This window comes from Oryx dammah, unplaced genomic scaffold (genome assembly GCF_014754425.2).
Source record: "Oryx dammah isolate SB20612 unplaced genomic scaffold, SCBI_Odam_1.1 HiC_scaffold_18, whole genome shotgun sequence".
In the NCBI taxonomy this organism is placed as follows: domain Eukaryota; kingdom Metazoa; phylum Chordata; class Mammalia; order Artiodactyla; family Bovidae; genus Oryx; species Oryx dammah.
Genome location: NW_024070202.1, coordinates 104,981,368 through 104,995,275, shown reverse-complemented (window position 1 = coordinate 104,995,275; position 13,908 = coordinate 104,981,368). Strand labels below are relative to the sequence as shown.

The window sequence follows — 13,908 nt, the reverse complement described above, 5'->3', positions numbered from 1 at the left end:
CAATAAAGCAGAAATTGATGTTTTTCTGGAACTCTCTTGCTTTTTCCATGATCCAGTGGATGTTGGCAATTTGAACTCTGGTTCCTCTGGCTTTCCTAATACCAGCTTGAACATCTGGATGTTCACAGTTCACATATTGCTTGAAACCTGGCTTGGAGAATTTTGAGCATTACTTTACTAGCATGTGAGATAAGTGCAATTGTGCGGTAGTTTGAGCATTCTTTTGCATTGCCTTTCTTTGGAACTGGAATGAAAACTGACCTTTTCCAGTCCTGTGGCCACTGCTGAGTTTTCCACATTTGCTGGCATATTGAGTGCAGCACTTTCACAGCATCATCTTTCAGGAGTTGAAATAGCTATACTGGAATTCCATCACCTCTGCTAGCTTTGTTCATAGTGATGCTTTCTAAGGCCCACTTGACTTCACATTCCAAGATGTCTGGCTCTAGATTAGTGATCACATCATCATGATTATCTGGGTTGTTAAGATCTTTTTTGTACAGTTCTTCCATGTATTCTTGTCACCTCTTCTTAATATCTTCTGCTTCTGTTAGGTCCAGACCATTTCTGTCCTTTATCGAGCCCATCTTTGCATTAAATGTTCCCTTGGTATCTCTAATTTTCTTGAAGAGATCTCTAGTCTTTCCCATTCTGTTGTTTTCCTGTATTTCTTTGCATTGATCGCTGAAGAAGGTTTTCTTATCTCTTCTTGCTATTCTTTGGAACTCTGCATTCAGATGCTTATATCTTTCCTTTTCGCCTCTCTTCTTTTCATAGCTATTTGTAAGGCCTCCCCAGACAGCCATTTTGCTTTTTTTGCATTTCTTTTCCATGGGGATGGTCTTGATCCCTGTCTCCTGTACAATGTCACAAACTTCAGTCCATAGTTCATCAGGCACTCTATCTATCAGATCTAGGCCCTTAAATCTATTTCTCACGTCCACTGTATAATCACAAGGGATTTGATTTAGGTCATACCTGAATGGTCTAGCGGTTTTCCCTACTTTCTTCAATTTGAGTCTGAATTTGGTAATAAGGAGTTCATGATCTGAGCCACAGTCAGCTCCTGGTCTTGTTTTTGTTGACTCTATAGAGCTTCTCCATCTTTGGCTGCAAAGAATATAATCAATCTGATTTCGGTGTTGACCATCTGGTGATGTCCATGTGTAGAGTCTTCTCTTGCGTTGTTGGAAGAGGGTGTTTGCTATGACCAGTACATTTTCTTGGCAAAACTCTATTAGTCTTTGCCCTGCTTCATTCCACATTCCAAGGCCAAATTTGCCTGTTCCTCCAGGTGTTTCTTGACTTCCTACTTTTGCATTCCAGTCCCCTATAATGAAAAGGACATCTTTTTTGGGTGTTAGTTCTAAAAGGTCTTGTAGGTCTTCATAAAACCATTCAACTTCAGCTTCTTCAGCATTACTGGTTGGGGCATAGACTTGGATTACCATGATATTGAATGGTTTGCCTTGGAGATGAACAGAGATCATTCTGTCGTTTTTGAGATTGCATCCAAGTACTGCATCTTGGACTCTTTTGTTGACCATGATGGCTACTCCATTTCTTCTGAGGGATTCCTGCCTGCAGTAGTAGATATAATGGTCATCTGAGTTAAATTCACCCATTCCAGTCCATTTTAGTTCACTGATTCCTAGAATGTTGACGTTCACTCTTGCCATGTCCTATTTGACCACTTCCAATTTGCCTTGATTCATGGACCTGACATTCCAGGTTCCTATGCAATATTGCTCTTTACAGCATCGGATCATGCTTCTATCACCAGTCGCATCCACAACTGGGTACTGTTTTTGCTTTGGCTCCATCCCTTCATTCTTTCTGGAGTTATTTCTCCACTGATCTCCAGTAGCATATTGGGCACCTAATGACCTGGGGAGTTCCTCTTTTGGTATCCTATCATTTTGCCCTGTTAGTAAAGTAATGCTCAAAATTCTCCAAGCCAGGCATCAACAGTACATAACCATGGAAATTCCAGATGGAATTTCCTGATGTGGAATAGTGAAATTCCAGATGTTCAAGTTAGTTTTAGAAAAGGCAGAGGAACCTGAGATCAAACTGCCAGCATCTGTTGGATTATCAAAAAAGCAGGAGAGTTCTAGAAAAACATCTATTTCTGCTTTATTGACTATGCCAAAGCCTTTGACTGTGTGGATCACAATAAACTGTGGAAAATTCTGAAAGAGATAGGAATACCAGACCACCTGACCTGCCTCTTGAGAAACCTGTATGCAGGTCAGGAAGCAACAGTTAGAACTGGACATGGAACAACAGACTAGTTCCAAATCAGAAAAGGAGTACATCAAGGCTGTATATTGTCACCTTGCTTATTTAACTTATATGCAGAGTACATCATGAGAAATGCTGGGCTGGAGGAAGCACAAGCTGGAATCAAGATTGCCAGGAGAAATATCGATAACCTCAGATATGCAGATAACACCACCCTTATGGCAGAAAGTGAAGAAGAATTAAAGAGCCTCTTGATGAAAGTGAAAGAAAGGAGTGAAAAAGTTGGCTTAAAGCTCAACATTCAGAAAACAAAGATCATGGCATCTGGTCCCATCACTTCATGGGACATGGATGGGGAAACAGTGGAAACAGTGTCAGACTTTATTTTTTTGGGCTCCAAAATCACTGCAGATGGCGACTGCAGCCATGAAATTAAAAGACACTTGCTCCTTGGAAGAAAAATTATGACCAACCTAGACAGTATATTAAAAAGCAGAGACATTACTTTGCCAACAAAGGTCCATCTAGTCAAGGCTATGGTTTTTCCAGTGGTCACGTAGGGATGTGAGAGTTGGACTATAAAGAAACTGAGCCCTGAAGAATTGATGCTTTTGAACTGTGGTGTTGGAGAATACTCTTGAGAGTCCCTTGGACTGCAAGGAGATCCGACCAGTCCATCCTAAAGGAGATCAGTCCTGATTGGAAGGACAGATACTAAAGCTGAAACTGCAATACTTTGGCCACCTGATGCGAAGAACTGACTCATTTGAAAAGACCCTGATGCTGGGAAAGATTGAAGGAGGGAGAAGAAGGGGACGACAGAGGATGAGATGGTTGGATGGCATCACTGACTCAATGGACATGAGTTTGAGTAGGCTCCAGGAGTTGGTGATAGACAGGCAGGCCTGGCGTGCTGCAGTCCATAGGGTTGCAAAGAGTCGGATACGACTGAGCAACTGAACTGAACTGATGATTGTCGCTAAGGCCTCAGATATAACTAGTTATAATGCATGCGTGCGTGCTGAAGTCGCTACGGTCTTGTCTGACTCTGTGGGCCTGTGGACTGTAGCCCGCCAGGATCCTCTGCCCGTGGGATTCTCCAGGCAGGAACACAGGAGTGGGTTGCCACCTCCTCCTGCAGGAGCTCTTCCCAACCTAGGGATCAAATCCACGTCTGTTGCATCTCTTTCACTGGCAGGCAGGTTCTTTACCGCAAGTGCCACCTCGAAAGCCCAACTAGTTATAATAACAAGTACAAAAAAAAAATTCCCAGTCTGGAAAATAGAACAGTCAGGATTGTGCAGTCGCTGACCTTGATAGCCCAAGGGTCCCAGGGGATACACATCTTCTGTCTGGTCCACCGCCCTGCTGGTTTTGGTGTCATGCTTTATTCTTTTCTTTGTCCTTATCCTCTTTACATTGTGCAAGATTGCATCTTTGCTTCAGTGCGTGTTAATAGGCACCCATCCCAGGCACAAAGCTTCCCATCACAGTTGAGATGAGATGTCAGAAGGGGAACCCAAATAATCTGTGGCAATAAGAGGAAAAGACGGGGGAAGGATTTTTCTCTTAAAGTGGAACGCATTATGGGTGTTCCATAAGCTGTTTTTGAATGGACTTGGGAAAATAAAATTAATGTATCTCAGTTTTTGTTAAAAGTACTCAGTATTGGACTTTGTTTTGTTTTGAAATTCAAACATTTCTCATATTGTTACAAGGATTTCTGCAGAGCAGGAAGGTCATGTCCTCAGGAGTGAGATCTACAAGGAGGAACTCACCTTTGAATCTCAGGGCTGGGTTCCCGAAATCATGTGCCTGGGGAAAGCTCGCATTCTACTGACACTGCTGAGTGATGAGAAAGCTCCTAAACTCAGAGCCCTGACCAAACTTCAATTTTGACATCTCTGAATGTCTCTGACGTTCTCTGATGGGAAGAACAGAAGCAGGAAAATCCAGCTAATTCCAGTCGGATTTGCAAGCGGTAGAAATTTACATTTACGTTGAAAAGGCATACTGTTCCTTTTCAAAAGTAAAACTAAGGCATGGAAAATATTTGAGAGTCTATATCCCAAAGAGTCGGATATGTCTGACTTTCACTTTCTTTTTCACTTGTCTTGGGAAGAGGGCTCTTAGAAGCAGGAACACCTGGGACCCCTGCTGGGATGCCTCTAGGACTGGGACAGCTGTGCCCATCTTTGGACCTGCTCTAGGCTAGGGCCGCTGAGGAACTGTCCAGGTTGCTAAGTAATACGTGTCACATATCGGTAATGAACGTGAGAGCTCCAAGAAGGAACATGCCGACCTGATCTTCTCCTCAGCAAGGAGGGAGAAATGTAAAAAATGTTTGAACAAGCTAAAGTGAAGCTCTGCCACATTTTCCCGGAAGACTGAATTAAAAGTGAGACTCTGAAAAACTACGAATGTTGGATCATGGTGTATTTGATAGGACTGCCCCACTGGGAACCACGGGGAGGTCTGGTTTCCCAGGTAAGAATTGGGCGTTTTTACCGCCAGACTTTCTGGGAAGGGGAGAAAAGCTGACCTTTATCCCCAGCATGTGCCCTATAGAGGCAATAGGGAGATAGTGAGGGACAGCGAAGCCTGGCGTGCTGCAGTCCATGGGGACACAAAGAGCCAGACACGACGGAACGACTGAAGGACAACCACAGAGGCAACAGAGCAGCAGTCAAGGTTTTCAGGAAAGGACCCGAGGCCTCGTTAACAGGTAGAGGCATCACTGCCAGCTCACTGAGGAAACAGGAAGTCTAGGCAGTGATATCTCGAAGGTCCCTCAGGCTTCAACCCCATTGTCTTCCTTGTCCTTATTTCGCTCAGTCTTTCATTACAACCGGAAATCCGGAAATGTTTCTTCAACCCTGGTGGGGGCGGGGGAGGGGTGATGGGGCAGAAATTTGCAATAACTTAAGAGAAAAGCAGAACACGTTCATTATCGACATAAGACATTTATTACTTAGCAACCTGGACAGTTCCTCAGCGGCCCTGGCCTAGAGCAGGTCCAAAGATGGGCACAGCTGTCCCAGTCCTAGAGCCATCCCAGCACGGGTCCCAGGTGTCCCTGCTTCTAAGAGCCCTCTTCCCAAGACAAGTGAAAAAGAAAGTGAAAGTCAGACATATCCCACTCTTTGCTATCCCATGAACTATATAGTCCATGGAATTCTCCAGACCAGAATACTGGAGTGGGTAGCCTTTCCCTCCTCCAGGGGATCTTCCCAACCCAGGGATTGAGCCCAGGTCTCTTGCACTGTGGGTGGATTCTTTACCAGCTGAGCCACCAGGGAAGCCCAAGAAAACTGAAGTGGGTAGTCTATCCCTTCGCCAGGGGATCTTCCCGACCCAGGAATCAAACCAGGGTCATCCTTCATTGCAGGAGGATTCTTTACCAGCTGAGCTACCAGGGAATCTCTCCCATGATAAGGGTGGTCAGCAAAGCCAAGAGCCACGAAGGGGACTTTATCTTGAGCTCCTCCCTCAACTAAGAGAGAGTGCACAGAGACAGCACCACCAGCCCCAGTCAATCTACCGATAATCACATCAATCATTAACAATACTCACTAACAATGCTTCTGTTAGGTCCATACCATTTCTGTCCTTTATCAAGCCCATCTTTGCATGAAATGTTCCCTTGGTAGCTCTAATTTTCTTGAAGAGATCTCTAGTCTTTCCCATTCTGTTGTTTTCCTCTATTTCTTTGCATTGATCACTGAGAAAGGCTTTCTTATCTCTTCTTGCTATTATTTGGAATTCTGCATTCAGATGCTTGTATCTTTGCTTTTCTCCTTTGCTTTTGGCTTATCTTCTTTTCACAGCTATTTGTAAGGCTTCCTCAGACAGCCATTTTGTTTTTGTGAATTTCCAGACCACCTGACCTGCCTCTTGAGAAACCTATATGCAGATCAGGAAGCAACAGTTAGAACTGGACATGGAACACCAGACCAGTTCCAAATAGGAAAAGGAGTACGTCAAGGCTGTATATTGTCACCCTGCTTATTTAACTTATATGCAGAGTACATCATGAGAAACGCTGGGCTGGAAGAAGCACAAGCTGGAATCAAGATTGCTGGGAGAAATATCAATAACCTCAGATATGCAGATGATACCACCCTTATGGCACAAAGTGAAGAGGAACTAAAAAGCCTCTTGATGAAAATGAAAGAGGGGAGTGAAAAAGTTGGCTTAAAGCTCAACATTTAGAAAACTAAGATCATGGCATCTGGTCCCATCACTTCATGGGACATGGATGGGGAAACAGTGGAAACAGTGTCAGACTTTATTTTGGGGGGCTCCAAAATCACTGCAGATGGTGACTGCAGCCATGAAATTAAAAGATGCTTACTCCTTGGAAGAAAAGTTATGACCAACCTAGATAGCATATTCAAAAGCAGAGACATTACTTTGCCAACAAAGGTCCGTCTAGTCAAGGCTATGGTTTTTCCAGTAGTCATGTATGGATGTGAGATTTAGACTGTGAAGAAAGCTGAGTGCCAAAGAATTGATGCTTTTGAACTGCGGTGTTGGATAAGACTCTTGAGAGTCCCTTGGACTGCAAGGAGATCCAACCAGTCCATTCTGAAGGAGATCAGTCCTGGGTGTTCTTTGGAAGAAATGATGCTAAAGCTGAAACTCCAGTACTTTGGCCACCTCATGAGAAGAGTTGACTCATTGGAAAAGACTTTGATGCTGGGAGGGATTGGGGGCAGGAGGAAAAGGGGACAACAGAGGATCAGATGGCTGGATGGCATCCACCAACTCGATGGACGTGAGTTTGAGTGAACTCCAGGAGATGGTGATGGACAGGGAGACTTGGCGTGCTGCGATTCATGGGGTCGCAAAGAGTCGCACACAACAGAGTGACTGAACTGAACTGAACTGAACAATGCTTATATTTGGCCTCCACGTTTCTCCTTTGTAAGTGCTTATACATCTATGTCTAATAAATAGCATTTGCAGCAGAACAGAATTCCAAGGAAAGATTGTGGGCCAGTTAAGATAAAGCCTGGAAGTCATTTTAAAGCTGATGAGTCTATCATGAATACTTTTCTTGTTCTGTTTTTTCTTGTGGAAATGTTCAAATGCATCAAAAGTAGAGGGAATATGGTATAATGAGTCCTGAAGGACCAATAATTTAGGTTCCAAAAATTAAGAGCAATTTTACAATCTTGTTTCACTTACATTTGCACTTTCCTTGGGGGTGGGTGCTAGAATATTTTACAGCCCATCGTGGATAACATGTCCTTTAACCCATGAATACTTTGGTGTCGTTAGTAAAAATCCTTAGATTAATCTATTTATTTGAAACCTACTATAAAACTATATAATAAATCAGATTCTAATGAATTGCTCCTCTTGCCATAGTTGCCTGTTTGCTAGAACTAGAGGATATTCATCAAAATGGCTGTTAAAACAGAGATAAACTACTTGTCTGCTCACAAGACAGTGTTCTTCTTAGAATAGGAACAAAGTTCTAACCTGAAATCCCAGTAATTTAGAGATGTCTGGTGTACTGCCCATACTTTAAGGAGCAGAGAGTTTAAAATGATATAGAGTCATTAGACTGATCTTTTCTCTGTGGGCACAGTTGGAAGAATTTACGTGGCATTTGACCATCCCCAGGATCTCTACAATTACAGCAGTATTGCCTATGTGACCAAGTCCAAGGCCAGCCCTGCAGCCACAAAGATGAGGTTCTTTGTGTCTGTGTCTCTTTTTCTCTGTGTCTCTTTCTCACATACACAAACACATACACACTCACTACTTTAAAGGGAAGAAATTATTATGGATGAAAAAGCCTCATTCTAAGGGCTGGGTCTGTTGTGCCTCATTCTTGACTCTCTCTCTCTACTCCGAGGGGTGGGCTCAGGAAGTCCCAAGAAATTTGCCCAAACATTCTCAGTCATTTCTTCCTACTTCTGATTCAATGACAAGATCCCCACACTGAAGTTTTGCCTTTATCAGTTCAGTTCAGTTGCTCAGTCGTGTCTGACTCTTTGCGACCCCATGAACCGCAGCATGCCAGGCCTCCCTGTCCATCACCAACTCCCAGAGTTCACCCAAACCCATGTCCATTGATTGAGTCAGTGATGTCATCCAACCATCTCATCCTATGTTGTCCCCATCTCCTCCTGCCCTCAATCTTTCCCAACATCAGGGTATTTTCCAATGAGTCAACTCTTCGCATGAGGTGGCCAAACTATTGGAGTTTCAGCTTCAGCATCAGTCCTTCCAGTGAACACCCAGGACTGATCTCCTTTAGGATGGACTGGTTGGATCTCCTTGCAGTCCAAGGGACTCTCAAGAGTCTTCTCCAACACCACAGTTCAAAAGTATCAATTCTTCTGCACTTTGCTTTCTTTATAGTGCAACTCTCACATTCATATATGACCACTGGAAAACCCATAGCCTTGACTAGATGGACCTTTGTTGGCAAAGTAATGTCTCTGCTTTTTAATATGCTGTCTTGGTTGGCCATAACTTTCCTTCCAAGGAGTAAGCATCTTTTAATTTCATGGCTGCAATCACCATCTGCAGTGATTTTGGAACCCAGAAAAATAAAGTCTGACACTGTTTCCACTGTTTGCCCATCTATTTGCCATGAAGTGATGGGACTGGATGCCATGATCTTACTTTTCTGAATGCTGAGCTTTAAGCCAACTTTTACACTCCTCTCCTTCACTTTCAAGAGGCTCTTTAGTTCTTCTTCACTTTGTGCCATAAGGGTGGTGTCATCTGCATACCTGATGTTATTAATATTTCTCCTGGCAATCTTGATTCCAGCTTGTGCGTCTTCCAGCCCAGCGTATCTCATGATGTACTCCACATAGAAGTTCAATAAGCAGGGTGACAATATACAGCCTTGATGTACTCCTTTTCCTATTTGAAACCAGTCTGTTGTTCCATGTCCAGTTCTAACTGTTGCTTCCTGACTTGCATACAGGTTTCTCAAGAGGCAGGTCAGGTGGTCTGGGATTCCCATCTCTTTCAGAATTTTCCACAGTTGATTGTGATCCACACAGTCAAAGGTTTTGGCATAGTCCATAAAGGAGAAATAGATGTTTTTCTGGAACTCTCTTACTTTTTGTGGTGATCCAGCGGATGTCATGTGGTTCAAACCTGCATTATTTAGGGGTCAAATCTCATTCAGTTAGACCTGAAAATAATTCGTAGTCTTTTGGAAACTGGATAAAATGATTTTAAATTTCACATGGAAAAATGATTGTCAAAGAAATAGCCGATGACTTTTTAAAAAAAAAAAAATGAGTAAAGAAAGAAGACTACATCTCCTAGAAATAGCAATTTATATGTGAATTTATATATGTGGTTTCCCAGGTGGTTCAGTTGTAGAGGACCTGACTGCCAATTCAGGAGACAGAGAAATGCAGGTTTGATCCCTAGGTTGGGAAAATCCCCTGGAATAGGAAATGGCACGCCACTGCAATATCCTTGCCTGGAGAATCCTGTGGACAGAGGGGCCTGGCAGGCTACCATCCACGGAGTAACAAAGACTTGGACACGACTGAGGGACTGAGCACACAGCACACACACACACACACATATTAATATTCTACATTAATAACAGACATACAAGATGAATATTCTTGCTGCATAAAGAACTCATGCCAGTTGATAACAATTCTTCAGACAGTGTCTTCTGGCACTACCCTGAAGAGGAACCACAAATCACCAACATTTATTTCAAAACCATGATTAGATTCAGTCACAAAAGATTAACTTAAAATACCACGGCCATCTGACAACTGGCAATAAAAAAAAAAAGATTTTAAATGGCACTATCTATTTGGGATGAGAGGGAAGTGAGATTGAGGCCCTTGTACACTTGTGACTCAACAATTTGGCAGTACGATCAAAACATGGATGCACCTTAAGCCAGTATTGCCACCTCTGGCAATCTGTCCTAAGTCAGCAGCCTGAGTGACCGATTGTACTTGCCCTGTTTGTCGTCCCTCATTCTAGATTTCAATTTTTCCCTGATAGCTGCCTTGTCTGCTAGGCTGAAAGCCTGACGGGAAGGGATGTCTGTTTTCTTCACAGCAGGACTTGGCATAGAGTAAGTACCTATTGTGAGTTCAGAGTGAAATTCAGCCACAGCAAAAAAGGGAAAAGCTTGATTGTCCAACAATGAGAATGGGTAAATAAATTTTCAGAATGCATACAAGAGGAACCATTAAAATGATGTGTATAAAGTTTCTAATAGAATGGCAAATTGTTCACAGTTTGATAAGTGAAAAAAAAGAATACAAAATTGATATACAGTATGATTTCAACATGTAAACACCCAGGAAGAAAAACATCTAAATCTATCATTTATTTTAAGATACACCATTATTTTACTGTTATTTTCACATACCACTGAGAATAAAAAATGTCCGTGATGCTAAGTGTAATATGATGTTGTCTACATAGCTTCGACAAATAAACCTCCCATGTAGAGAAGGCTGGGCAAGGGAGCTTGCTTGTCTCAACTTTGTCATTGGGTGCAGAGAAGAAAAAAAAAAAATCTCACCTAAGAATTATAAGGTAGGGCTCACACTAGCTTGCATTTTGAATTCACACTACCAGCATGGTCCAAAGAACCTCCAGCAGAGAATTTAACTCAGGGCAATTTAACTCAGAGCATCAACTCAGGTTGCTGTTGCCTCAGATGGCTGCAAAAACAGACACACATCTCCCTGTGAGACCTAGACCTCAACAGGGCTGGCAGCATATATGAGCCACCATAGCAATCCTAACAAGTGAAAAATTTTGCACCCTACAATTGATGAGATAGACTAAACAAAATGTTAACAGGGGCCAACTCAGTGGTAAGATGATAAAGCAAAAATACTTTAATATATCTTATATACAATGTATTTTTATATATTATAGATACATAATATAGATGTTTTATGCAACGTGTTTTACATAATGTAGACATATTGATATTTGGAAAAGTAAAATAATTTCATTTAAAATTTGAGATATATGGGATTCTAGGGGAACTCATTAAAAAATTTAACATTGGGACTTACCTGGTGGTCTAGTGACTAAGACGTCATGCTTCCACTGCAGAGGGTGTGGATTCAGTCCCTGGTTGGGGAATAAAAATTTTGTATGCTGTGTGGCTGAGTGCCAAAAAATTGATGCTTTCAAACTGTGGTGCTAGAGAAGACTCTTGAGAATCCCTTGGACACCAGGAGATCAAACCAGTCAGTCCTAAAGGAAATCAACCCTGAATATTCATTGGAAGGACTGATGCTGATGCTGAAGCTCCAATACTTGGCTACCTGATATGGAGAGTCAACTTATTAGAGAAGACCCTGATGTTAGGAAAGATTAAGGACAAGAGAAGGGGGTGACAGGGGATGAGATGGTTGAATGGCATCACCGATTCAATGGACATGAGCTTGAGCAAACCCCAGGAGACAGTGAAGGACAAGGAAGCCTAGCATGCTGCAATCCATGGAGTCATATAAAAAGTAGGAGATGACTTAGAGGCTGAACAATGACAACAATCCTACGTGGCGTCACCAGAAAATAAAGTAAATTCAACAGTATCCTCAGGTCTCTGAACGTGACAGATCTTTATTTCTTCTTGTCTTCAACACTAGTTTCTCACCAGTTCTATTCCAACGGCTAAGTCCAATTAGTTCCCTTCCTATCATCCTGTGAAATTCAATAGATATAGAAAAGATCAATCTGATGGTCAGGTACAGAGCCTCTTTCATACTGTGAATGTGTTAAGCAGGGTGTCATCAGCATCATTAACGTTTTTGAGCTCTATGTGCAAGATATGAGATTAAGCCTGGTGGGAGGGGCCAGTTGTCTAGAGGCTTAAGCCTCTACTTTCATTCATTTACTTAGTTGACAAATATTTGTTGAGCATGCACTATGCAGGGCTTCCCTGGGGGCTCAGTGGTAAAGAACCAATACAAGAGATGCAGGTTTGATCCCTGGTAGGGAGGATCCCCTGGAGAAGGAAATGGCAACCCATTCCAGTATTCTTGCCTGGGAAATCCCATGGACAGAGGAGACTGGCAGAGTACAGCCCACGGGGTCACAAAGAGTCAGACGTGACTGACTACCCACAGGTCTAAAGAATGACATGATGGCTGGTGAGCTAGACCTCCTGCTTAAATGAAGATTGGAAAAGCTGAACATTTTGGTCTTCTGTTTATACAGAAAATCAATTGGGATGGAGATTATGAGTTTATTTCCTGGTATATATATACAACTTGAGGGTATTAAAACTAGGGGATTCTGGGTGGGGTGAGTCCATACAAAAAATCAGAAAAAGGAAGTCCCTTGATGTGGAGGGGGGGTGCATGGTGGGGGTAGGAAAGTCAGACTAAAGCTGATGGCTTTGGGAATGGATTAAGGATATTCTATGAACCCCCATCGGAGAAGGCAATGGCACCCTACTCCAGCACTCTTGCCTGAAAAATCCCGTGGATGGAGGAGCCTGGTGGGCCGCAGTCCATGGGGTTGCTAAGAGTCGGACAGGACTGAGCGACTTCACTTTCACTTTTCACTCTCATGCATTGGAGAAGGAAATGGCAACCCACTCCAGTGTTTTTGCCTGGAGAATCCCAGGGACGGGGGAGCCTCATGGGCTCACATGAGCTTCACAGTTCAGAGACCTGAGACACGAACACGACTGAAGCGACTTAGCAGCAGCAGCAGCAGCACGAACCCCCATTTTCTATTTAGAAGTAACATTTTGAATGCCTCAACCCTTGGGGTAAATCTGTCATCAGAGGAAGTGGGGAAAATAGGAATAGCTATTAAAATAATGAGAAAGAATAAGATGAGGAGAGAGACTAGTTCAGACACCCAGTTTCTCCATGGTTCAGGACAGCCTGGGGTTTTTGCCTGCCCTCAGAAGGACCCAGTGGATTTGTTTACTGGTTTTCACCCAGAGGGTGTTATAGAGTCATATTTACGAGCCAGAAGGGCAGTGATAACACGATCTAACCCCTCTTCTCAAGGAGATCATCAGTGATGACCCAAGGTTGCTGCTTCCGGACCAAAATTCAGAACAATACAGAATCCAGGCAGCATTCTACCCTAAAGAATAGGGACTGTTTTCCTCATGGCGATTATTTAGTGCAACCTCTCCGCCCCCACCCCCCGCCCCGCGCCAAGGGCAAGTGATGGTCCACCACTGTCTGTAGAGACTCAGTCACTGCAATGGATGACGCCCCAAGCAGGGTCCAGGAAGACCAGGGTCAGGCACGCTCCAGCCCATTCAAGGGCACACCGACAGAGCGATACACACAACTGCTCCAGGCCGGACACCAAAGCCCACAGCTTCATGGGATCAGGCCACATCCCAAGTGCAAACAACGCGGGCAGCCACGGCTCTCCTCTTCTGCTTCACTCGCAGCGCCGCGGGAGCTCTGGCCGCACATCGGGGGTTATGTAACACCTATCTGTCACGGTCTGCATGTCCAGGGGACTTTCAAAATAATGGTGGCGAATAACAATTCACGGCGGTACGGTCATCCCACGGAATCCTAGGTGAGAAAGCACAGGTAGACAGATGCAAGTGGCTGCGCGTCCGGGTCACCGCACTTTTACCCATCCCGGAGAGCGCAGATACATCCGTGAAATCTCAAACCCGGCACGCAGTTCCGCGAAGCGGGTAGGGAG

At 43.6% G+C, this 13,908-nt stretch overlaps 1 long non-coding RNA gene across 1 annotated transcript; it reads left to right on the top strand.

The window, feature by feature from the left end:
* The first annotated feature begins 378 nt into the window (after positions 1 to 378).
* LOC120877663 lies at positions 379 to 13,902 on the top strand. The gene is made up of 3 exons (XR_005724376.1): positions 379 to 389; positions 1,195 to 1,199; positions 12,410 to 13,902. It is a non-coding gene; the product is annotated as an uncharacterized LOC120877663 (long non-coding RNA).
* Positions 13,903 to 13,908: the final 6 nt, after the last annotated feature.